General features: G+C 51.5%; 1 long non-coding RNA gene across 1 annotated transcript; it reads left to right on the top strand.

The window, feature by feature from the left end:
* Window positions 1-2,561: 2,561 nt before the first annotated feature.
* On the top strand, window positions 2,562-25,279 carry LOC148408252 (uncharacterized). The gene is made up of 3 exons (XR_015868513.1): window positions 2,562-2,791; window positions 14,432-14,481; window positions 22,743-25,279. It is a non-coding gene; the product is annotated as an uncharacterized LOC148408252 (long non-coding RNA).
* The last annotated feature ends 1,308 nt before the right edge of the window (window positions 25,280-26,587 follow it).

Below are 26,587 nucleotides of genomic sequence, written 5' to 3'. Positions count from 1 at the left end.
CCCTCAATTTAGCTGAAGCGACATGGTCACTCTCCACACTGAAAGCCGGTTCAAAATGATTGAGAGTTAAGATGAGCTAAACTTGGGTTTATAATGCTTACAATCCGTCAAAGGCTAACTTTGGAAAATACAGTTTGTCATTCCTTTTTATTTAAAATGGCATCCACCTGAAGGCAAAACGCAGCCAAATCTTCATGCATTTGCTGTTTTAATGACTGGAAACCAATTCAGGCATCAAAGCGGATAGCCATGATTTTCTTTGCATGTATTATGTGATGACATGGACACACGCATTGTTTTTAAAGACCAAAAGTTCTTTCGATGATATTTTTCTTCTTGCTGCTCGAACTCGTCAAGCGTGTCTCAGATTTTGTTTTGTCAAATGTGTTTTTGTTATGTGAAACCTACCGAGGATTGACAAATCTCGGAACAGGCTCCGGGGCAAGTTATCTGCTTGTTTATAATTAGCCCACGCCTCTTGTGGTGTGTGCCAGCCTAATGTGGACATTTTGTCTTTTATTTGATGCCTTCTTGAAGCTTCTTCCACAACCCCCCCCCCCCCCCCCCCACCACCCCTTTTTTGTTTTGCGCCCTATCTGCAACATCGCCACACCCTGAACTCTTGAGACGTAGCCCACTGCTCCCAATTCGTAGTTAGCCTATTTTGCCACTGCAGAGCCACAACAAATCTGTACAACAGGAAATCCCACTCCTTGATCTAATGCCCGTAAGCATATCGCTTATGTTTTAGGGCTGTGAAAGCTTTCCGTCAGCCATTCAGTAATGGGCTCGTCCTGAGGTTTATGTGCCGCGCATCAGCTCGCTCGCTCGCTCGCTCTCTTCTCGGTTACTCAACAGGTCTGAGTTGTTTTGGTAGAAAGGAGTTGCGCAATCGAGAAGCGGAGCCATGCTTTGCCTCCCATTTGACACGGCTCCGTTCTCTACGCGCGGACAAGAGGAAAGTGACAAACACGCCGGAGTATGAAGCACATAACCACATTTCTTTTTCACGTGTTGTGCGCAAACGGACCGGATGAATAAGTACTTTCTTGTTGACGGTTCAAGTAAGTACTTTCTTGTTGACAATGCCAGGAGCCTGCTTGAAAAGCATGCCGTTGCAACAACGCAGGCCATTCCAGATAAATACCCTACTCATTTTTCATCATTACAAACGTTTTTGTAACGACGGCGTAAGCCTGCATAGCCCTGACGGCGTAACCCCGCAGTTATTTTGTCGAGACTTGCGTACGTGTTGAATGTCGTTTTTGCGTACAACGCTTCCGCTCGGTTCGGGAATCATCAACGTCTATCGACTCTTTTAGTGCCAAGCGTACCGGAAAAGGTAACCTCTGGAGGGCCGGTATTTTTAGCATTTTCACTCATCGTTCGACGGGATATCGTGCGCTACGTGTAAGTAAATATGGGCCTATGGTGAAAGATTCGACTTCCGTTCCTCACTTTGAAATGACCTTGGCGGTCTCGAGCCTGTCCGCTGATGACCTTCTTCCTCATTGTTTAGTCTCCCTCAAGAAATACATGGTTCTGAACGGGGGAGGATCGCGAGGACGCCCGTGTTTTCCTGTCGTCTGTCGGCCTTCGGCTCGCCCGCCGATAGAACTTGTCTTTTTGCCTTCCGGGGTTAGCGGGCTCGCGAAATTGCCCGGGCCGCGCAATTGAAGGGGAAGGCGGGCGCCCGGGGAAAGCGCGCCACGACAACGTGCTTGTTTTGTCGACGGCGAGAGGAAGCGGCGAGCCCTAAGAGGAGCCGCTCTTCAACAAGATCCGAAAGCTCGCCCCAAGGATACGCCAGAACGTTATTCAAGCGCATCGGCGGCGTATTTACCGCGGCCTCGCAATTGATAGCGCGTGTGCGCCACACGCCGAAGGTTGCGCTTTTGCTTCAGACGCGAATGAGAAGAGGGCGCTTCGGTGGAATCCGAAGTGGGCGTTTGTTGAAAAGTGGGAACGTTCCTTCCGCGTGGGTCGCACCGGCCCGCAAGGAGCACTCTAGCGCCGCTAGCCAGTGAACGCAAATTCTCCAATTACCGGAGGGCTTGTTTCCAGCCCTGAAGAAAACCTTCCCGCCTTCTCGCTCGCCCGGGTTTTTTTGTCGTTATGGCCACGAGCCGTCGCCCTTTGAAACCTGCTTCTGTAATTGATCCGCCCCGCCTCCCTCCCTCCCTCCCTCCCTTCTCCTTGGACCCGAGTGTGCGACGGCACGGCACGGCCCAGTAATGGCCCGGCGGGGTCCGGGCGCATTCTTTTGGTTTGTCCGGCTTTCCGGGGAAAGGGAGCTTCTCCCGTCGGAGCCCCTTTGCGGTCCCAACTGGATTTGGGAAGGAAAAGGGATTGCGCTTCCGTGGCTGGATTTTGGCGATTTGTGTAATATCATGTGGTAGCGGACGGAATAGCGCAGCTGTTCTGGCGTCTGCGCCGGTACCCTACGACCCTGCGGCCCGGCGGCCCGGCGGCCCGGCCTCCAAGCCGGACAACAACAAGGGCTCCGGCTCCCCCTCCCCCTCCCTCACTTGCCCTCTCCCACCCTCGAAAGTGCCGTCCGGCACCCTTTCGCTCCCCTACCTTCTCGAGCTCCTCCGTCTCCGTCCCTCCCTTTCCACCCCCCCTCTCTTGTCTTCCTTGTTTTGCTCACTCTGATAGCGCGTCCCTGCCATGCGGTCGGTTGACCGTCCCTCTCTCTGGCCTTCGCAGTACGCCGAGAGGAAGGCGGCGTTGGCTCGGCCTCCGCATGCCCTGCTCTGGGGCTTTTTGGCACCCCCCCATCCCAGCTTCGGTAAGACAACATTTTTCTTGACTCTCCCCAGCGCGTTGCGCACGGCTTGTGTAATGTTGTCCACTTGCCTCTGCGTGTTGTGTGTGCGATGTTGCTGCTGTGACGCAGTTCTTTACAAAAAGTGTCGGCGGTGCTGTTAGTGGAATCTTTTTGAGGGTTGCGTGCGCCTTTGCGCGGGGGGGGGGGGTCGTTGGCACGGCTTGGTGCGTTCGAGGGTGGGGGCACACGTGAGTAGGGGCTGCTGTTTTGACAGGCAGCCCTAGAACAATCGCACTCGCTGACCCCTCCGACTGAATGCGCACGAGGATAAAATGACTCTCGCACCCGCCTCCCACAACCCCCCCCCCCCCCCTGTCACTCACTCACCCTCCTCTTTCCGAGGCTCTCCATCTCCTGAGTTTTTTTTTTTTTTTTTTAACCAAAGAGGTCTGCGCTCTAGATGAAACCGACGAGCAGACGTCTGCTCGCGTTTGCCGCCTCGGCCCCATCCGTCATGAAAGCTGTCACACTCTTGTCGGCTGGACGCGCGCCCCTCGCCCCTCGCCCCTCGCCCCTCCTCCCTCGCCCCTCGCCCCTCGCCCCTCGCCCGTCTAACCCCCTCCCGCACGGCTCACTTGTGAGCTTGCAAAGTAAAATGTCGCCATCTAGCGGGGGCGGTCGCTACTGCGGCATTTGGTGTCATCGGGTTCACCATCAAACTCCGTGCTCCTTGCCGGGGCCGCTCTCATGCATTTTTTATGAATTGGATTGTTTTTAAAGGAAGACTTTCTTGTTCGATCCTTCAAGCTCACGGGTTTTTGCGGTTGCCTTTTCAGAAACGTTCGCGCATCTTTGAAATCGATTGTACATGTAAAGATATTTCGGAGTTTTCCAGTTTGTTTCTTTCCGGCACTCCCCCCCCCACATTTTAGCCACATTTTAGCCTTTAGATAAGCAAAATTCCACTCACTAGCTTCAAGACCTTATTACGGTTGGACTCATCCACAACGGCGTTGCAGCAACTTATTTCTGCGGTCACAAATTCATCTAAGGCGATGACAAATGCGCGCTGCTCTCACGATGCCATTGCACGATCGATATTAGCAAACCAAAAGCTGCCGTTGTAGGAATTTAGAGGATGACGGATAATTATGCTATTGGCATGCAAAAATACCAGAATTGCAGTTTTTTCCCCTCCGCCCCGTAGCCTCCAGAAAAGCAAAATTCTGCTCTCAAAGTGGATGTATGTCAATCGACAAAGTAGCCGGCCCATAAAAAACAACCCATAATATAAGACGAAAACAATGTTTTGCAATTATATTTAGGATTACAACTGATTCGGTTTGTCTGTATACGTGTAGCATATGGTAGGAGCTTGTGAAGGAATTTGTTTTGGGGCGCGTCAGTGCTGTTTTGCCAAGTGACCAGTAGAGGCTACCGGAGATCTTTAAAAGCTTGCTGAAAGCCAACCAAGCGGGGCGTAATCGCCATGGTAACTTCTTGGCGTGAAGAGAAACATGTCAGCGCGTAGCTGACTTGAAGTTTGAACGGGAAGGCTTCATCCACAAACATCGCCAAAGCCCCAAATATAAACTGCAGGGATTTCTGGCAAGTACTGGCTGTTTAGTTTATGCGCCTACACAAAGTGCAGGGATTTCTAGCAAGTACTGGCTGTTTAATTTATGTGGCAAAAATTCTTCAGAAGGCGTCGCTGTATGAGCAACCGCTTGAAATGATCTTTTCTCTCCGCTTGTATTGGCGCCAAAAGGATGCGTCCCTAGCAGGATTAAGCTCAAAACAAGACTCATCCGAGCGCCGGTGGTTTTAGTTCCTTCTTGATCATTTTAGTCTTCGTAACAAGACGCCTTTGCTCGTAGTGACTCTACGCACCGACTGTCTGTATCAGGCCGCTCTGCTGATGTGGTTTGGATTTTAGACGCCGCGGTTTAACCACCGCCGTGCACGAAACGCGCTTTCTGTCCCTTGGGGGCATTCGAGTTCATCTTATCTTGGAAATGTCTGTTTGTTTATTCTGTGACTTCATCTTCTCCCGAGCTAATAACCGCCGAACCGCACGCATCTTGTCCTCCAGTAGAGGGCGGCGCAAATCCTCAATAAGTGAAGTGGACGGCGCAGTGGCGCGACTCCTTCCTCGATTTGGAGGATTGGTGCGCTGTTTTTGTTTTGTTTTTTTTTTCTTCAGCCGGGAGTGCGAGAGATGGTCGTACGCGGGGAGAACTGGTTCTCGGGACGAGATAAAGGCACGCGGCTAATGCGCACCCAGAGAAAGAGCGCACCCGTCGCCACGTCAAGCGTGTTGGAACGCGCCGTCGCGGTGGCCGTCAAAACAAGGAGAGACAGCAAGAGCACCGCGGGCGGGGTTCTCCTTTGTCTCGGCCGGAGGCGACATCGGAACGCCCGCTCGCGCGCATGGCTCCGGATACGCGGCGCTCCTTGTCCTTGTCATTACGGACGTTACCATAAAGTGTACCGTCCCCTTCCGAAGCTACCGCCGAGCGCGGATTGGCTCACGGATTCACCCGTCTTTTCACCCTCAATTAAGCTGCCGATTTTGTCGGTCGCATTCCAACGTCCTATCTTCAATAAATGTGGACGGCTGAGATAAAAGTTCGTTCTCGCCAGACGAGCGTCGGCCGGCTCTAACGTCAAACGTCAGAAAACGTCGACCGATGTTTTGGTCTTTCCCCGAAGCGGACGTTTGCAAATGTTTGATTTTGATTGGGTCCGTCGGACGAAGGACGGAATCAATTCGGTCCCGTTAAAAAGGGAAATTCTGAGGCGGGCGCTTTTAGGTCCGTGCCGGAAGCGGAGCCGGGGACGTTTTCGGGTAGCTGTGATTTTGCCGTCATTTTTTTGCTAGCCGTCTGACTTCATTTGGCCAAACTCGGACCGCGCGCGCGCACGCCCGACCGACCGACCGAGGAGCGGCCACGCTCTGCCAAGTCAACACAATTCATGGATCCCTTCAATGACCTGCGGGTCATTTGATCAAGGGTTGCGCATTTGTTTTGTGTTTGGGGACCGCTCTCGCTGTTTTTTTTTTTCCTTTGGTATCCTGGGTTGGTGGCAGTTTTTTGTTTTGCCTTTGGCGTTCGGGGTCGGTTCTGTTCACGTCGGTTTTGGTCCAACTCCGGAATTTGAAGGCTGCGTCCTAGGCGGTTTCCAGTTGGTGAATTTTGCTCTTATTATTTCTTGGCGCGTCCCCGCGTCGGGGTCCTCGTCCCCGCGCCCCGTCATCGGACCGGTCTCGGCCCCGGAAAATCCCAAAGTCCAAATTCCGGCTTGAGTATTGTGGCGTAGAAGGCCGGAAGCAAAGACCGTCCCGTTCGTAAACCTGGCCGCCGCGTTCGCAACGTGACTCGCGCTCACGCCGCGCCCCGTGACCGCGGGGTCCGCTTTCCACTCGCCCTGGGGTTTTTTTTCCCGCCCGCCTCCCCGCCCGGAGCCGTCCCGGCCCCCGCGCAAATAGCGAGGCGTCCGTTTCGAAGGACCCGGAGGCAAAAGAAAAGCGGCGCGGTTGCTATTCTTCCCGTTTGCGGTGGGATATTTTCCCCCGTCCCGCGCAGCCCAACGCCCGGCCGGCGCCTTCCGCGCGTCCGCCGGGCTTTCGTTGCCAGACGGCCGGCAAAGGGGCTTCCAAACGGGGAGCTTCCCAATCGGAAGGCGTCGGCCTCCGCGTGCGTGCGCGATGCGCACATTTTCCGCGGGATCTCCGGCTTCCCGAACGGAAGGTGTCGCCTGTGAGCGACCCGCCGGCCGCCCGCCGTCCATTCCAGTGCCGTATGCGCGCGTGTGTGTTTCGGTTCTAAAAAGTAGAACAACTCGCCACCTTGAACCGGCTCAGAACAAGTCATCACATGATTATTTTTCAGCCGCATAACTGCGTAAGATGTATCGAGGTTACCGCGGCAATAAACGTGTGATTCATAGTTCTGAACTCATTCAATCCCAAAGATATTTTTTCGCCTCTTCGTGTCCGGACATTCAATCCCAGTTACTCACTTATATCTTTTTTTTTTTTTTTCAAGTGTTAGGCTAAAGTAGTGTCTAAAAATGGCCGGCAAATTGAGAATGAAGTAATTAAGTAGCAAAGTAATGAAGTCTTTCAGTGCCGCCGATGAGAAATCTGCTTAACATGTGTGCCAATGAGGAGAATTCTCTTTTTTTTTTTTTTAAATTAATGCTTAATAGTTTCTACATTTTTGGACCTTTTGTCCAGCAACGTCCTATCTTCAAAAGACTAAACACACCTGCATGTTTAGCGCCAACATACTGTATTTATACAAAACGGATGGATTTTTATTCAAGATAACATAAACAGAATAATCCGGTGAAATAGCGTTTCAAACTCATTCTAAATACTGTCATAGCGTTTTCTTTAGTCTCCTTTAATTTAGGGGATTATTTTAGTGAACATCGAACACATTACACATACAGTAATTCCTATATACAATGTAACGTGTGTGTGTGTGTGTGTGTGTGTGTATACACACACACACACGTCACAAACTTTTATAAAAGATATTGAATTTATAGATAGTTTTTATATTTTAATACTATAATTTTACAACTTTTGAGCACAATCATTGATTCGCATCTTTTCAGCTTTGTTTTGTAGTTGATCCATAAGTTGACACCTTGAACAAATACACACATTTGCTATACCGGTGGCTTGTCTCCTTGTGGTGAGGAAAAAAAAAACAAAAAAAAAGAGGAGCCGCCGGGCTCGAAGCATTAGAAAAAAAAACGGTGGCATACAATCCGAAGAATACAATACCTATTTTTTTTTTTAATAATTGAAGAATAGAATCCATTTTTTTGCATGGTCCCAGGCAAGTTTGCAGGCCGGAAAGCTCGGCACCGGAAAGAGTTCATGACCTCATTTTGTTAAGTGCTGGGGTAATGGGTGGCCATCGCCAAGTTCCTCGAGCCATTTTTGACCGTAAAAAGGCCGCGATATGTGTATATGGCATTGAAATGAGTCAAGGAATTTGCATCCGTAATACGCACAGTCTTTTTCAGTCAACGGTAAGTGGTCTTTTTTTGTTCTCGGTTTTTTGAAGTATTAACTTTTCAGGAAAAACAAAATAGGAACTTTTTACTACCGAAAATGGCCGAATAAGTTTCATATCTATTTAGGGTTTTCTCTCTTCTTTTTGTTTTTGTAGGAAATGTTGATCAGGGCCAAGGATGTTTATCTCATTATGGCTTTTGTGTGTGCGCGTGTGTGTTTTGGATGAAAGAATTCGTTAAGAGCGGCTAATAATGAGTGGCTGCATATCCTCAGCCTCCAGCATACTTTTTTTTTTTTTAAAGCTAAAAGGAAAAGTTCAAGACTTGATAAAAGATGTCAAGGTGAAGTGCAGGAAATTCCACAAAACGGCCCAAAAGTGGGGAAAACCCCGCAGCTAATTTGACACGCAAAGCAAAACTTTCAGAATAGTCATTTCCTGAATGCTGCCTTCATACTCGTCGCCAACGTCGTGAAGAAATTCGGATTCGCTGAAAAACGTTTCAGAAATTGCTTTCTTCGCAGCGATTGCTTTTCATATTTGGGCTTTGCCGGACGCTTCGGGACTTTCTGGAATTCATTTGTACCTCGCGGCTCGGGATTTCAGCTTCATGGATGGCTTTGCTTTCTTGACCTCTTCATGTCAATTTGCTGCTACTGTCGTAACTGGATGGCTAGATTTGATAAATTGCTCAATTGCCTCGTTTTTTTCCAATGATCGTGAAACTTCTATATCGTCAGCCGTGTGTTGTGTGCGTGTGTGTGTGTGTGTGTGTGTGTGTGTGTGTATATATATATATATACACTGTGTATATATACACTGTATATATATATATATATATATACACACACACACACACATATATATATATATATATATATATATATATATATATATATACACTGTATATATATACACACACGAGCGCTTTCACGCCTCTCGCCGGCGTCCCCAAAACCAAGGCCGAAAGTACGGGTCGCTAACGGTAATGGCTGTAACGCTACGGGCAAGAGGGAGGATGACGCTCGGCGCTTTGCGGCAAGCGCCCGTCGCCGTCAACGGCGGCTCGCGTCAGCCGAGGTCGTTACGGCACCCTTTCAATAAAAGAAGCTATCGGACCGAACCGCCGTCCGAGTCGCGCGCAGGAACAACGTCACGCGAACGTCGCCGGTCTCCTTGGCGATTTGCGGCAGAACGAACTCAGGCCGCGCCCCGAGGAGAAGGACGAAGGATCGCTTCCTCCTACGCCAGACCGGCACGACTAAAGCCCAGGCCCAAGCGCGCCCTCTATTTTCCGTCCTCCCCTTGTCCTCCCCTCTCCTTTTTTTCGCTCCGCCTCCCAGCTTTCGTTCCGTCCGTCAAACGTCGGTCTCGGGTGAGGCCGTGTGCGCACGAAGGCGGGCGGGCGGGCGGCCGCGTCGCCGCCGCGCGCTTTCACAACCCCGTGACTAAGGGCGCAAGAAAGGACGATCCGGAATGTCATCTTCTGGCCGCCGGCGCCCCCGCCCAAACGCGCCTTTTGTAATAGGAGCCCATCGGTCGGGCGACCGCGCCGGCCCTCGGCGCCGGAGGTGAATGGCGGCGGGCGGAAGAACAAAGAAACTTGGAATGCGCCGCTTCTCAGTTTCATTTGGCGCGGCCGCTCGCCGAGCCGACTAGAAATAAGATTATTATCTGGAAAATCCGTAAAAGTATACCTAAAACTTTTTTCGCGTTAACGTAAGAAAGGTAACGGTCCAAATCGACCGTCGACGACAGTTATCGACACGCTTTGTAAACGAGAAAAGAAATGGCGTCAAAGGGACTGAAATAAAAGCGCGTCCCTTTTTGTTTAGCTTCAGCACGTAAGGGCGTTTGGTGGTCCGTGTGTTTCGCCTTTTTACTTTCCGCCCCCTCGCTGCCCCGTCGCGATCGGTCACCGTCGTCGTTCGGGGCCGGAAGACGGCGCTTTCGGGAGGCTCGCCCTTCCGTAATGAGATCCCGCCGACCCGATCTCGCGACGGCCGCATCTCGGGTCAAAACTAGACGCGGCCCGCGGGATCCAAGGCCAGGTAGTCAAAAACGTTCCGACGAAACCAGAGACAAAATGGAGGCTAATTCACGTGTTCATGTCCAAAAATCTCCCCGTTTGATTAGGACTTTTCTTTCCGTTCCAAATGATCGGATTCGATCTACGGGTCGTACGAGGTCGGTCGGCTTGGCCGGGCAGAATAACAAAGGGAAACGTTTGCCAAGTCTTGATTTGGAAGGGACACGCCTTTTTCAAAGGATATAATAATGGCCACTCTTGGCAGCCAGATAGCAAGGGTATAGCTTTGACAGTATGAAACCAAATCCAAAAAGGTGGTACAAAAATGTGGAAGGCCGTTGCCCGGATGAAAAACATCATATTTCTTATTACGTTATTGTAATATTGTCATATTTCTTTGTACATTTATTAGGAATGAGAAATGAAAAGAAACTTTTCAAGCGAGCCACCTTCAACGCGGTCGCAGCGGGACGCAGGAGAGCGTCGCCGAGTGACGTCGCGCGCCGCCCGCCGCCCGCCCGCCGTCTCAAAACTCGCTCTCCCTCTTGCTCTCGTTCGTTCTCTTTTTTTTTCGGGTCCCGCTCCTCCCACGAGGACGTCCCGGGGAAGCGCGTCGAGGCGGCGGCGGCGGCGGCTTATGTCGCCCGCTCTGACATTTGCAGCCCCAGACAAAAGAAGAGCGGACATCTCCAGATGCCACCTTTGGCCGTTCTTGGCACGGGGTCAAACGGGGAGGCGCCGTTTCCCCTTTGGTTTTTCCCCAAGCGCGGCCGGGAGGGGGTTAACAGTCTGTGAAATCTCCCAGGACGGTATCTCCCTCCCTCGCTCGCTGGCTCGCTCGCCGGCTGGCTCGCTCAAATCAGGGCCATCTGCGTGGGCCGGGCCGGGCGGGCGCACGCCTGCCTGCCTTCCCCCCGGCCCGCCGCGCTCAAAGGCTCACTGTGCTGCGGTTTGCCCGGCTGGCTCACGTGACTTCTCTGAAAGTACCCCCTCCCTCCGCCTCCCTCTTTATTTCCAGTAAACCGTTTGAAAGGAGGGGGGTGACTCAGAGTCAAACCAGCTTCCTTTTAACCGCAGCTTGTTAAAGAATTTGTCAACGTGGACTCAGGGGTACGCTTTTTGCGCGGGGGAGCGATAGGCTTTTTTTTGTTTTCCCCCGGACAGGCGATCAGGTTGCGTCGGGAGCGCTTATCGGTTAAGTTAACCGGAGCGACTTGTGTCGTCTCGGCGTCGGGAGCGCGCCGTCCGGACGTGCGTCCTCTGTGTCAAAGACTTTCATTGAGGAAGAAAAAAGGGACAGAGAGGGCGAGGAAAGCGTGCCTGCCCGCCTGCCTGCCTGCCTGCCTGCCTGCCTGCCTGCCCGCCTGCGTGCGTGCGTGCGTGCGTGCGTGCGTGGGTGGGTGGCGACTTGTGTATAGGCTACGCATAGATTTTTCCTCGCCCGACGCTTACGTTTTCCGCTCGGATTCCGCCGTCTCCTTACCGGTTAGCGGCCTTTGTACTGAAGTTATTTTTCGACAGGGGTACCCCGGGGACTTTTAACGGAAACGACGTCATGATGTGTAACGCCTTTTTTCTTTTCAAAACGAGAACAAATGAATTTGAACATGAAGCAATTCATTGCTCGGTTGTTTTATGGTGTCTCCTTTGCAAAATGTTTGTTAAGTTTTATACGGATGCTCGTTGTCATCGGCGATTCGATTTTTCAACCAACTAGTCAGAAGTAAGCGGGTGTCTTTCAGGCCCGATCGATAAAATTGGCTGAAAAAATAGTTGAAACCCCCGCCGGGGCCGGGCGCGAAATCGCATTCATTTGACTCCTTTGTCATTTTAAAAAGTGAGATCACGGTGGAACCGACGTTGCGTAAAGGCGACGGGACGCCGAACAGCCGGTTTAGGAGAAGGGTTTGGAACTCCCCGACTCATTCGCTTCAAGCCGACCGGCCGGCCCGGACGGCCGTTTTCGAAAAAGCGCCCGGTCGCGGAAGGCAGAGAGATGCCCCTCCGGTCCGAGGCACAGGGGACGGGGACGGGGACGGGGGGAGAGTCCCTTCCTCCCCGGTAAATGGCGACGTCACGCATTGGCGCCGTCGGTACCAAGCGGGCGGGCGCGGCCGCCACGCGGATCGCGTTCCGCCTGCGCGCTCAGGTGCTCCGGAGCCCGCCGCCGCCCTCATCGGTCCGCCGGCAAAACCTTCCTTCCCCCTCGTCCGCCCTCTCCCTCTCTCTCTCTCTCCTCACTCTCCTCGCTCGCTCGCAAACACTCATGCTCGCGCACAAAGGGGACCGGCTGAAATTCAAATGACACGCTCGTCCGAAGACCGGGCGTCTTGATTGGATGTGGGAAGAGGTTGAAATTCAAATTCCAAACCAATCGGATCCCGGGTTCATTTGCCCCCCCCCCCCCCCCGACATTATTAGGCGACCTCCCACGTCTCTCAGATTTCCTGTCCGTTGGGTTGCACCCTGTGTAGCATGTCGTCGGCGCTCTACTGGATTTGTTGACCATATTAGGTCAGATCAAGTATTGCCCGCCTCCTTCCACTTTTTTTTTTTTCTAATTAACATGATGCTCCGGAGGCTGAGGCCTTCTTGTTGAAACAAAACGCAATTTTTCCCCTTCACGTGTTTTCATATATATTTAATATAGACATTTTATATATATTTAATATATACATTTTATTTATATATATATATATATATATATATATATATATATATATATATATATATATATATATATATAAACTATAATATAATTAATATAAATAATAAAAAACATTGCTGTATAAATGTTGTTGTGGTATTGTATTTTTTTAAAGTTAAACAGCAAACTTGTTGATTTCGATTTAATATTTCAGGCCGTAGTTCATTTTGGAACGTTCGAAATCAATTTTGCTGCATGAAAACCATTTCAAAACAATACAGAGAACAAGTACCAATTTAAATAAGTTACAGTAAAATATAACATCCCCAAATGTGTCTCTTTTTCTTAGATTTAAAAAACATCTTGCTTATAGTAACAGAAAATAACTTTAGAAACTAAGGTGATAAGGTGTATATTTTCCTCACGTTTCTTTGTGAAACTTCAAAATAACTGTATGTATTTTATTGGGTAATCTTAAATAGCTATTGCCCACTATTCTTATTACCTCAAATAATGCGCGGATCAACCGTTAAATCAATACATTTATCGATATGTATGATTTCCTATATTTAAATTGTCAATCTTCACAATGAACATGATTAGGACTCTACATTTTTAAATAGAAATACAATTCAAAAAGCAGCGGCAAAATAATCTTTGTGACGCTGCGCTTTCTAAAAGTCGCTCCTTTTCAATAGGATAAATAAAAGGAACTTCCAATACGGCCTCGCTCTTTTTTGCAATAGGGTGAATAAAACGAACTTCAAATGCGGCCTTGCAATTTTTTGCAATGGGGCGAATAAAAGGAACTTCAAATGCGGCCTTGCTCATTTTTTGAAAGGCGCCATTTCAATGTAAAGCGTTGTCTCAATACAGTAATTGCTTTTATTGACAGTAGCTTTATATGGAGGGAATCGTCCCCCCCGAAAAGAATGGCGGTTATTTTCTGCGACCCCCCCCCCCGCGCGTTCCCAGAACTAACATGAGTAAAGTCCAGATAGATGAAGGCGCCCCTTCCCGGAAAAGGTATATTGGGGGAAGATCTGTGTCATTGCTGTGAAAAGAGGCTTTGTGGAGCCGTCAGGAGGAATAGGCCATTTCATAGCCCAAGAATTTGTGAGTCAGCCCGACGACAAAAGTCTTTTGTCTTCTTGCCGTTAAAGGAGGTCGGAGAGACGCGAGTCAAAATACGGGGGGATAACGCTCGCCTTTCAAAATATTTGTTCCCGTCCGGCGGCGGCGGCCGCCCTAACCCTAACGCTCGGGAGCGGACCCGCCGCCCGTCGTTACCTTGGGTTTTCATTTTCTTTCCTCCGCGGTGCTTGAAATGGAGAAATGCGGGGAAAAGCCTCAACGGGTCCGCCGGCTCTCCCTCCCTCCCTCCGCGCTTTGTTGGATTTGCGTCCCTAAACGGGGTGGAAATGATGGGGAGTTATAAATTGCCGGGTTTGCGCTGCCGATTTCCAGCCTTCCGGCGGCCGTGACCTTTCTCTCTTTAGAAAGGAAAATGACAATCTTTGACAAGCTTGACAAGCTTTTCACCTTTTTCTGCAATTATTCGTTGCACGGTGTGACTTTACTGTTTTTCAAAATCAAACGAAAAGATTCCAGGTCGTTTTAGCAGGTTGAATCCTCCAGAAAGTAGAAAAACGATTCAAGCTTTGGCGGCTATTTATTTTGGAATTCCTCCACACGTTCTCCGGATGTCCCAATGATGAAAGGGATGTCTGAAAACCATTGCAAAAGCATGAAATCAAATTCAAGTCGGCCTTCGTTCCTTTGAGCCGTTTGCCGGCTGCCGAAATCGCCACGTCTGCGCCCCAAGAAATGATTTTAAAATGACAGATCGTTTGAAAAGAACTTTGCGAAATACGCGGTGACGCGAAGACACATCAACGAAACGCCTTGATTTCCAAATGCAAAATCTTTGCCTTTTTTTTTTTTTTTTGCAGGACCGCAAGTGGAAGCGAGCTCGGATCACGCGCGGAACGTCTCCCGACAGGTGGGTCCGAGCAAAATCCAATTTTCTTCCTTGATTTCTTTTTGTTCGTGATTTCCCCCTCGCCGCCTCGGTTGTGCGACGTAGCCAGGCCTCCTCTTTATTTGCTCAGAAAGTGCATTTCCTTCCGAGGAAAAAAAGGCCCATTTTGGTTTGGTCCTCAGATAAAATGCCACCCTAAATCAAATGCCACCCTAAATCAAAGCGGACGGACGTGTGCTTCCGCTATCGTTTTTGCAAATGTGTCCGACGTCTTGAATTTATGGAAGAAAGAATTGGGCTTGGCCGAAAAGGAAGCCGCGCCTTTCATTTCCTTTCGCTCGCGGGCCTGACTTTTTGAGACGGCCTCCCGCTCGCGGGCCTGACTTTTTGAGGGACGTCGCCCGGAGGTACTCAGGGGTTAAATCAGGAGTCGGCGCGCGGCTTTTTTTCAGCCGTTTTGCGCGCGACCGTTCGGGAAGGTCCGGGGTAGAAATCCTCGCATCCGACTTGCCCTGCCTACGAAGCGGCCCTAAAGACAATTTGGCCCGGCGGCCGTAAGCCCGGGAAACCCCTCCGCTATTGGCGGCATGGCGTCCCCGGCCCGTTTTTCGGGACTTTGTGCTCATCGCGGGCGGGGGCCCCTCTGGCCGAGGAAGCCTCCGTCTTCTTCTACTTGACTCATTTCGGCCCTTAGTCCTTTCTTTCCGGCGTTTGCGCGCAGCCGCTCGTTTTCGGCGGCGGCGGCTCGCGACCCGTTGCGGGCGTGTTCTCGGGAGTCTCCCGGCAGATGTTTTTGTCCGCCGCCTCCTGTCATCGTCGAACGGCGCCAGGTCACGGACGCAGACTTTCCCCCTTGTGTAATACTTCCTCACGCGTGCGCCCGTGACTCGCGTAGCAATTTTTTGACCATCCTCGTCAGTCGAGCGCTCGGGCTAAAATTTGTCAACAATCGGGGCCGCGCAATCATTCGCCGTTTGCGGTGGGGAGCGAAAGGTCAATGGCCCGGTGGTTGAAATTCTTTCGGAGCCGGGAGAAAATAAAGAGAAATCTGAAATGAAGATTGCCTCGTTACGGATTCCTCTCGGCGTGAGCGACGCCGTATTTTCACATCGTTCAAAGTCGATACGCTAAAATGATCTGCTTAGCTGAATTTTTTCCAGCGACAAGAATGACTCAATCGAATGTTTTTGGCTTAGCAAATGTTAACGGAGCCTTTGAGCACATTGAAATCCCACGCCCGCACCTACTCGCGCAATGACAAATAAATCCGCCGAACCGAAACAGTGTCGCAATAAACAGATCCGCGTGGCGCGTTATGTACACGCTTATGCCGCAGACCTGAGTTTGCCGCCGTTTTTTGTTTACTTCTTTTACAAATGACGATGCCAGCCATCATACAATTCTGAAACGGACTTGAACGTTTGCTCCAAATGACCTATCGTAGCTTCTCATGTCGATTTCAATGTGTTGCCCGTTCATTACATTGTAGCGTTTACCGCGCGGGGCGGCGGCATTAGCTCGTTTTCGCAGATAAATACTAAATCATAAACTACGCTTCTGCTGAGTCCGAGTCATCGGAATGATTTCGCAAGCGCCGTATTTATGCAAACATTCCCATCAAAGAGGGCTTTTTTTTTTTTTTTTTTTACTTTCTAGATGTGTCGCGGTTGTCCCTGTAATTCGTCAGTGTATATTTAGTCCGGAAAGCCTGGCTTCTGGACCAGAATTTCAAATGAGATCCGGTGGATTCAAACGCAACCCCGGCGCGAGCGCGAAAAGGAGGACGTGTCTGCGCTTGTGCTCGCGATTGCTAAAACTCACGCGAGGCGGCCTTTGTGTCCCGACCGGCCCGGTGACTAAGCGGGAGCGTGAGCGGGCGGGAGCCGGCCCCCGGGAGCCGGCCCGCGGGAGCCGGCCCGCGGGAGCCGGCCCGCGGGAGCCGGCCCGCGGGAGCCGGCCCCCGCGCCGATGGCGCATCCCCGACCACGTTAGCCAGCCGTCCTTTTGGCGCGGGCGCGGCCGTACTCCGGGAAAGCTCCAGGAAGGGACGCGCGAGAGCGACCGCGGCGCCGGCGACCCCGCGCCCCACCGCCCTCGCCCGTCACGTTCGGGAAGGGCCGGCCTTCCCCTCGCACCCGGCACCTCTCGCACGAGGGAGCTTTGGAGCCACTCGGCCGGCTTGCGTTCCTCCCTTTCTCCAACGCCGCCGTCCGCCGAAACCACTCGTCGCTTTGTTGCCGGCAGATCTTTCGTCCCGCCGCCGTCTCCTTCGGCGCCTCGACGGTGTGCCCGGCGATGGATGACGTGGATTTTTCCGCCGATTTACCCAACGGCTTCTGCCAGGGGTTCTTTATAAGAGGCCCGCCTCATCTCTGTTTTATCTCTCGCGATGCATTGCCGTGGTTATTTTAGCTTTGCTCCTCTGGGCCATCGCCGGCCCCCTCCTCCGCGCCAACGAAAAAAAAGGCCGTGTCTCTGCTAAGGCGGAATATTTGGCGTGACCTTTTTTCTGTTTTTTGTTTTTTTTGTGTTGTAAAACTTTGAGGGATGAATTAAGAGCTCAAATGAATGAATCACATTTGAATCTGACTTCAAATACTATGGAAAAAGCAGCGAGCGGTGTTTTTTTTTCCATTTTGATTGATATGCAAGAAAAAAGTGGCTTTTTTCTTTAGCAGATGTGGTAACCATTCACCTTCCGCTCTATTTGGCGTCGGTCCCAAGCGCTTGCCGCAACATTTACTTTTGACCGTCGCGAGGAACCACGCTCATGCCGAACGGCTGGCTAAAATACCGTTCGAGTAAATAATCGTCCTTGCCGTCGGTCTCAGAAGCGGGCTGCTTTTGACAATGTAGCGGTTGGCTCCCGTTCTAACCGATTGGCTCTGGATTTGAAAGGCGACGCGCGCTTTGGTCCGAGGCCCCGCACCCGCCCTCGGAAGCGCCCCGCGCCCGCCCTCGGAAGCGCCCTCGGACGCGCCCTCGGAAGCGCCCTCGCGTACCCCCGGAGGCTACTCGGACGCCCTACCGCCCGCCCGTTTGACAACCGGGAGCGCGGTAGGAAAGGAACAAGCGGCGGGCGTGTTTTGCGCATCGCGGGACCGAGCCGTCCGTCGGGGGGGGGGTTGAGCTTATGAGAAAGCCAAATCGCATGAACGGAAACGCGAAATAGGGAAAAATGGAAAACTCCCCCCGCAGGCACAAAAAGCTCAAATGAGCTTCGGGGCGACGGACCCGTAGGCTCGATCCGGCTGGTTGCCGCCGCGACGGATATCCTTGAAGGGACGCCAGGAGCGGCAGCTTGGAAATTGCCTTTCACGCGCGCACGTTAGCCGTTTGACATGTTTTTGGCTCAATATCTGACGTCTCATTGACGTGAACCGGTACCGCGGCAAAGGCCGAATATCGGCGCTCGATGTCGACGTTGGCCCGTTGCGTAAGTGTGATTTTGTAATACGCGTACTGTAGATGGATCCCGGTAGACCGTTTAGCCTGCAGAAAGCTTGCGAAAAAACCCAAAAAACAGCCGCGAGTTCCGGGGTTTAAGTGACGGTCGATTCCGGTTATCGGGAGTTCCGCTCTGACTCACTTCCTGCTTTGGCTCGACAGGAAGTTTCACTCTTTCCACCGACGGGCCATCCGCCGCACCTTTGAATATGCCGCTCTCGCGCTCAGCCGCGGATGGTCTTATGAATGGGCGGGAGAGTGCCCGCGCGTGCAAAAAGTCTTGCGCCGCGCATTGCAGGTGCAGCCGACTAACTTGGACATCAACGTTTCACAAAGTCGTTGGGGCCCGAACATGGATTCGTCGTCCCTTTTATTTCTTTCATTCTGTTTTGAACCGTCCGGACATTCCGGTGCTTGTTCTTCTTCTTAAGCAATTTATTACCGTGGATACTAAAGTACTCGTAACTTAGATACTAAAAAGTCATTGATGACTCGATCCGCTACAGCACTAATGTGATGAATTACTCTATGTCATTAAGTACCGAAGTAATCCGTTACTTTAGACGAGTGATACTGATGTCGTCGATTACTTTAGGCACTCAAGCTCTAAAGTAATCAATTATCCTTAAAAGTAATCAATTATATAAGCGCTTCAATCTTAAAGTAACTCAAGTTACTGATTACTTTTTCAAGGGATTGGTAACTTTAGTTCTTAACTCCCTACACTGATGAATATTCTTCTTGGGAAACGTTGACATGGATTAGCGTACGTCCAGCTCACCTCCAATTTAAGGCGTCGCTGTTTTGAGGAACCGGAGAGCGCTACCGTTGTCTTATTTGAACCGAGCGCTGTCAATTCTTTGTTTTTAATCGAATGCGGAGTTTGATTTCACTCGGGGAAAAGGATGACCCGACCAGTGACGGAGAAGACAACGTGAACCGCTCTTGTGCCGTATGCCTCAATTGTTGTTGAGTTGTTTTTTATTCAATCGCGACGCAATTCAAAATATGAAACGATCGTTGTTGTGTGAATAAATGGATGTGTAATCCACTTTACTGCGGACTCGACAAATATTTCTACGGCCCAATTGCAAAGGGGTCGCAATAACCAAGTTTAGTGCGAGGTTGCTTCACGTTCCAATTAATTTGCTTTTTATATGAAAAAAAAAGAAAAACGCACTGTACGCGAAAACCCATAAGATCGGTTGCGCGTTTGCACCTCTGCTCCGTCGCGGCTCATGCAAATGGTTTCCCGGTTAAGCCAAATGTAGAGGAAGGTCGGATCCGCGATCCTATTAGTCACCGGGCGTGTCGGTCACCCGAGACGCACCTCGGCAATGACGGCAGATGTAAAAGGAGGCCGGAAAGATGGCCGCCGCCCGACCCCCTGTCGCCGGCGGCCGAGAGGACAGTAGGCGTCCGAGCTCGGGGCGTACATGCGGAGACGGCCGCCGATGCCATAAAGGCTCGCGGCGGGGGGGGATCTCCGAGCGACCGGGGGCGGGCTCTCCGCGCTTTAGCGGTGAGCTCATTGGAAAAAGCCCACTTCAACCCGTGGAGGAAAACATGCCGATATTACGTGACTGCGATTGCGCGTGACTCATCATTTTTCCTTCAGTTTTTCGCTCCTCGGTGGGAACCGTCTGTCGAGCTTAGGCGGATCGGGGATGGGCGGGGGGGGGGGGGGGGGGGGGGGGGGTCGCATTCCGCCAAATCCCAGCGTCCTCCCGCCGCTCGTATTATGTCAGGTGTGAACCGTGGCCTCGCCGAGCGTTGTTGGGTAGCGGCGTTGCCCGAGCCGGTCGTTGCCAAGGTGTCCTCCTTCTCTGCCGCCGTCCCCCGCTCGGGACGTTCCGGCCGTCCCGAGGCGCGCGCCGGGTCAAAGGTGGCCCGTGCCCGGAATTCACCCTTTACAAAATAGGATGCCCCAACGGCAAAGGCGCGCGCGCCCACAGCGAGCGGCGGCAGGAAACCATCATTCGTTCCAAAATCCCGCTCCGCAATGAAACCTTTTCGGGAACGTCCGGCTTCCGGGAAGTCGACGCCGTCTCGCTTTGCGCCTTTCCCTTATTATGGGTCAAGCGAGGCGCCTGGCGTCGCCTGCCGGGCGGCTCTTTGACCGCAAAGGGACCCGTGGCGGAGGTAAAAAAAAAAAAAAAAAATACATTGAAAAACACTTGCAAAACTGCTCCAAAAAATTATTTTATGAATAATTTTAATTCAACAAATGACATACAGCGATAGAAGATCCTACAGTAAACAAAACGCACGCTTGATATCATTTCTAATATGAAATAATTAGTAACTAAGCAACAGTAAAAGAAAATGGTTGCATTCATTCCATTTTATTCAATCAAATGGCTGCACAAAATAAAAAAGGTCTGAATCCAGATCGCTTGTAAATGAACCCTTCTGTTGAAATAAAATGGATTAAATTCTACACGGCATTTTTTTCCAGTGGCAGAATTTCACTTCAACTCCTCTGCACAAATTCCATCAAACCATTCTTCTAAGCCATTAAATTGGAAGGCGACACCCCAAATTTGTACTTGTTTGGTTTCCAGCAGAAAAAGGTTGCTGGCTAAATGCTTTGCGTACACGCAATAGCTGGAAGGAGACCTTTCCCCTTGGCTTGACCTTGACTTGCCGCTGTTTTTTTAGCAAACATTAGTATGGTCCTGACATTTTTCAAACGTGAGGAAAATATGATTGTCAAAGGAATTTTTTCATATTTACCCCGTTCCGTTGTTCTTTTTGGGTTAGGGTTCCACTGCTATTCATCGGACGGCATACACTATGGACTCTTTTACAAAGTCTGTGTCTTATATGTCATACCGCGTAAGTTAATATCACTAAGATATGATCATGTCTTTACCTCTGCCGCTACTGTTACTTTTGGTTAAACTGAAGATTCTGTTTGCCTAAAAATTGCCTGTGCCAACATTTTAGGAACACACCAAAAAAAAAAAAAAACACCAATTACTTTGCCCCATTTCAGAAAGGCAAAATGCAAGCTTAAAAGGAATGTGTTCAAGTGCCAATCTGCTAATGATTAACAGTTGAAAAAAGACATTTTCACACATTCAAAATTCATGCGAAAACGTCTTGTTTTCCAGAGACAAGTTTACAATATTCGGAACCAATTTCAAGAACGCCGCCTCGATTGCTTGATTTCAAATATTTCAAATGAATACGTGGACCGTATATTATCAAATAGAATTATTAGGTGGTCAATCGCATTTTTTTCTTTTGATGTTGCAATAATCATACAAAGGTTTAACCAAAGCCTCGCGTTGCTTTTTTGAAATTGCTGTCGTCGTCGCCGAAGATTTTTGAAGAAAGCCCATTTTAGTTTGATCAGCAGCTGCTGTAAATAGCTGCGTATCCAAATGACATCTTGTGACCGCCGCCAGCTTTTTTCTCGCGTTTCTTCTCTCGCGCGCTCGATTCGGCTCGGCAAGTTTCAACTTTCACCCCGCGCCAAAAGCCGCAGTTACACTACAAATACACAAAGTGCAATCGAGTTATACAAAGGGAGAAACACAATAGAAAGCTTTTCCGAAGCTCGGTCCTACTCACGGCTTATTATCGAATCATTATTTAAAGCGTATGTCCAGTGGGTAAAAAAAAGAAGAGGTTCCAAATCATTTTAGGGGCGATGAAAAAGCGTCGTCTCCTCGGGCGCCGGCAACTTTCAGACTGAGGCTTTTTTGCGGCGTTCGCCGGTGAATGCGAGCGCGCCCGTGACTCAGTCTTACTCATGGAGCCGGCGATGAGCCGCCGCCGATGAGTCGCCGCCGATGAGTCGCCCGCCGGCGGCGAGTCGATGAGTCGCCCGCCGTTTCTCCCTCCCCCCTTTGTTCTCGGCGCTCGGACGGCTCGGCGCCCGTTTTTGAATTTTGGGGGGCCGATTTTTTGTTCGGGTTTCTTCCGATGACGCGGGGGGAAGGGAAGTCAAGTTTTCTTGAGTCTTTAATACGGTGCTACGCGGGAATTAGTACCTGTCGTTTTCTTTTAGGGTGTGAAAGTTGTGCGACGTTAATGATTTGCGCGTGCGGGACGGAAATGACCCGCCGCCTTCAAGGGAACGTCGCGGGCCGTAAAGTCGAGCGTTCGCCGGGTGACCGTCCCGCCGTATCGCACGTTTGGCGAGGCTTCCGGGAAACGAGAAAAACGAACAAGCCGCGAGGCGTAGCCTCGGACGCGGTCGTTGGGACGCATTTGTCGAAGGATTAATCGCTAGCTGCGCGCCGGGCCGACGCTCGCGGGCAATTCTCCGGCTTCTTGCCGCCTTTTTTTTTTGTTGTTTTTTTTTTTTTCCGCGACAATGGGAAGGGAGGGCGTTCGGTAGCGAGCTCGCGCTCGGCGGCTAAATGTTGTAAAGGGTTTCCTAATATGGGCCGTCTTACGGGAGCCCCCTCCCCCCTCGGGCCACCCCCCCGGGTTTCAGCCAGTGATGACACAGCTCGCTACGACTGGCTTCCCCATTAATTGGCTGAAACCAGTTCTTACAGGAACCGCCTGTGATAAATGTGAGAGTTCTGAGAAGTCATTCATTTCTCCTCGCTGCGGCGGTAGAGGCGGCACTGCGAGGGAGTTGAACGGGTTCATCTGCGCGCGCACGTGTCTGTGTATACGAGAGAGCGGGAGGAAGCTGAGAGGCGACCGGGAGAATGTGGCTGGCTGACTACAGCTGTCGCAGGCACCATCTGAAGAGCGGACAACTTTCATTTTTCTTCTGTTTTTGGAGGCGGGGGGGGGATTTTTGAACATGATTTGGACTTTTTTTTTTTGCTCTTGCCCACGTGTGTCCTTTCACGTATTTATTTTTTCAGGTACGCCTCGTCGGTCTTCTTCCACGCGGCCAAGGCAGACGGGACGGCGCGTCTCCCTTTGTGGCCGCCCTCGGGCCGGCGAGTAACAAAGATGTGACGTGATTTGCACACAGGCGCACCCCCGCTCCACCCCCCTTACCTAACCGCCTCTCGGCGTCCTTCCCTCTCTCCCCCGCTTCCTCCCGTGCGCGTCGGCGGGAGCGGACTGGCTCCGCTCCCCGGCTGGGCGCGGCACTGCGGCGCGCCCGGAGGGGAGCCCGGGCTCCCAACTGTAAGTACGGGGGCCTCGGACCCCCTGACCGGCTCGCCGCTTCTATCGGTTCGCGCGCGCGCACCCAGGAAGGAATGTTGGCCCCCTGGCGTTGACGGGCCGGCCCTCCACTTTGATCCTTTTGCTTCTTTCTTCTTCTTTTCCACCGAGACGTCGAAAAGAAAATCCATTTTGCGGATTTGGTTGTCAGCGGCCGGTCGGTAGCTCGGCCCGGCGCGCGGAGAGGGGCCGTCGCGGGGTCCGCCTCCGCTCGCTATTGAAGCGTAGCACTGTAGCGTGCTGACTCATGCTCCGTCTTTCCAATCGGGAGCATGTGAGCGTGGTCACTCCCCTGCGCGTCTCACATACGCACTTGCACTCTGTGCCCCGCCTGAACTCGCCGCTGACTGTAGACCGGGGCGGGGGCTGCCCCCCCCCTTTCACCCCAATAGTGACAATCCATCAAAACCTCCCTGTCGGGAACAAAAAGAGCCAGTTGAAGCCGTAGACCGTGTCTTGTCCTACTCTGTCGCTGTGGTGGATTCGTTGAGAACCAGCTTTTTTTTTTTTTTTTTTAATGGGCTTATGTGGAATGAGAAGAAGGAAAGACTTGAAGTTGCATAAAGACAGATTAAGGAGTTTGAAGAACAATGTTCCTATTTTCTTGTAACCGGAGCCCGCCGCAGTTCCGGGAGAGCGGCGAGGCAATTTTACTCGCGGGCCGGGGTCAGCGGGGACGTTCCGAGCGAGGGCGACTTTTATTACCCCCCATCTCTAACCGTCCCGCACATGGAGCCGGATCGCCGGGCCAGGCGTCCGCCCGCGGCGGACGGATTTTACCGTCGCCCGACGCCGTCGTCATCTCAAAGCCGGGGACGGCCTCGCCTTCCTCCTCCTTCAAGTTCCCTCTGTACTCCGCCGCCTCTGTCGTCCTCCGTTCCAGCGCCCGCTTCCCAAAAGTCCTTTTCCGGCCGGCCGTTTTCAGAGTCTTTGAAGGAGCCCGGCGGCTGCCGCCGGCTCGGCGTTATTGTTCAAAAGGCGTTTTTCCGCCGCCTCGGGAGCCCAAAGCATCAAACGCGACTGGCGTGGCCCCTCTTGTCCGCGCTCATTGTTCTGCGCGGGGAGGGAGCGCGAGTCGGCCGGCGGATGCGAGAGACGAGGGTCTACTGTCGGATCCTTCCCTAATACAGGCGCGTAAAGGAGCGAGCCGCATGCTAGTAAGTGCTTCTCTTTTGTAAGCTTTAAGCCCGCGTGATGGCTACGGGATCACGCTAGGCGTGAATAGAAAGTGTTTTTCTTTTTCCCCCGCGTACCACCGAGCGCGGCGGGCGCTGGGGCCGGCACGAGCGAGAGAGGGGGAGAGAGAGAGAAAAAGCCCTCAAGCGAGCGCGCAGCGAAAAGCGTCTGCGCCGTTACCTCGGCCGAACCCTCCGATGAACCCGTTGAACCGGCGGGGCCAAGAGACCAATCGCTCCGGTCCCTTCCAGACAGAGAGGTACTGTTGGACGGCCCTTCCCGGGCTCCGGCTCGCTTCCCGCCGCGACGCTAAGCGGGATCGTTAGGCTTTGTTCCGTCCGGCGTCCTCGCGCCCGGCGTGCTCGCGCCCGGCGTCCTCGCGCCCGCCCGGCGCCGCTCGCTCTCCCGGCCTGTCACGTAGCTTATCAGACTGGTGTTGGCTGTTAAGATTACAAGGCGACAACAGTCTGTAGGCTGTCTGACATTCCGGGCTCTTTCATCTGACCGGCATCCCGTTTCGTCCTCCTCCTCCTCCTCCTCCTCGTCTCTTTGTCTCGCCGAGCATCGGTTCCCGTTTCGGGGCGGGCGCGCTACCGTCCTACTTCCCTACGAGCGTCCGTCAAGCACGGGGGAGAAGCTCCGGCTTTTTTGTTCCCCGACATCCCGGGGAGGCCAAAATGGGGAACCGCTGTCGGCGTCCTCCCGAATTCCCCCCAAATCCGCCCGATCGCAACAATTGCTATCGTGACGGCCGACACAGTCGCTGTAAAACGCGCTCTTCCCTTTTGCTCTTCCCCGTCCGCAGCAACTCACTAAAGCTTCGCTTTTCTCTCTCTTTTTTTCTTTTAATCGGCATTCAAGATGAAACTTTCGCTGCCTATGAAAGCGGCTCTCCCTTGGCCCTGACAAACACGCCTGCGTTATATCCTTGAAATCCTTTTGTACTCTCCTCATATTGAATGTTGCACCGTTGTCTGTACCCGAATCCATGCCGAATGCTGTACTGTTTTGGTTTTTTTCCCACTTCAAATAAAGCGCACCGAAACCGAAAGGAGACGAGTGTCTTGCCCCTTTGAATTTGAGCGCGCGGAGACGCGGACGTCGACCCCGAAGCCTCTGGAGAAGCTCACCTCGGGTTCATCGCCGCTCAGATACTCGCGTCTAACCTTTCACGCGCGAGAGCTTAGCGCCTTACTGATTCGCCACAATGACATCTGCGTTTTGGATCGGGAGCAAATGGCATTTAAGTTTCCTTCAAACGTAAATATCACACTAGGTTTGAGCATTCTGCAACTTAATTTGCGTGTGTTTTTCATATGACGTACGACTTCATTTAAAAGTATATTAGTCATCTACGACAAGTGTGACCTGCAACTTTAGGACATTGTACAAAAAACAATTTTGGGGGCTTAAAGTAGGAACTTGCTGAAATGACGTTAAAAGACAAACGCGTCTATTTATTGCAATAATGTCAATAATGTTTGCCGAGGGTTTAAGTTCACCTTTGCGAGTCAAGGGGCGCTTAGGTCTGTTTCCTGATATTTTTGTTAGAAAGCCCATCTTTACATGAACAGAACTGAAAATATTGGATTGAATTGCCCAAATTCAAGTGTTATGGGATTGTTGCTTTCATTTCTATTTTTTGCACCGAATCTCTCTTGCATTCTCACAAACCCCAATGAGAAAAGTTGCCGCGTGTAAAGCGGCGCCGTCGTCATGAACGCGACCAAAGTATTCGGGTTCCAAAAGCGACCGCGCCCGTGGCAGCGCAGCCGAGAGCGAGTGGGCTCCGCCCGGCCCCGCCCTTCCTCCTGAAAACCCTAGCGATTGAAAATCCGACGTGCGAATTGTTCTGGGCCGAACAAACAGGGACCCAAACTGGATGCCGATTTGAATGTGACATGGTTTGAACTCCTGGCACGCTGACCCACTCTTCCCGTGTGCTTTTATCGGCTCTTGGAGTATTGCGGTCTGAGGGATGCTAAAATATCCTGTGACCTTGTGTGTGTGTGTGTGTGTGTGTGTGTGTGTGTGTTCACAGGCTCCCAAAAGAAGACACTTAATGTTTAATATTTTACTGGGGGCAAATATGCAATAATAATAAGTTATTTCTTTTTGACACTATGTTGATTTTTTTTGTGTTTGAAGTTTGAAAGGTTCTAAAGTTCCATAAATCAAACACCGATGGCATGCTTTCAATGTTTTTTTAAGCCAAAGGTGTTTTGCGGCGGTAAAAGGGCTACTTGGCTGAAATCGCATTTTCACAGGGGGCACGTGACGGAAAAAAGGTTGCCCTAAAGAATTCCAAACCTACGTCGAGTACACGTTGGGCAAGTGGGGTTTCGCGCGTGCCGCCGAC

The sequence above is a fragment of the Hippichthys cyanospilos genome, chromosome 18 (assembly GCF_059441005.1).
Source record: "Hippichthys cyanospilos isolate Australia breed blue-spotted pipefish chromosome 18, RoL_Hcya_1.0, whole genome shotgun sequence".
Classification (NCBI taxonomy): domain Eukaryota; kingdom Metazoa; phylum Chordata; class Actinopteri; order Syngnathiformes; family Syngnathidae; genus Hippichthys; species Hippichthys cyanospilos.
The sequence above is the reverse complement of the archived record's forward strand: the minus strand, read 5'-3'. Positions and strand labels throughout refer to the sequence as shown.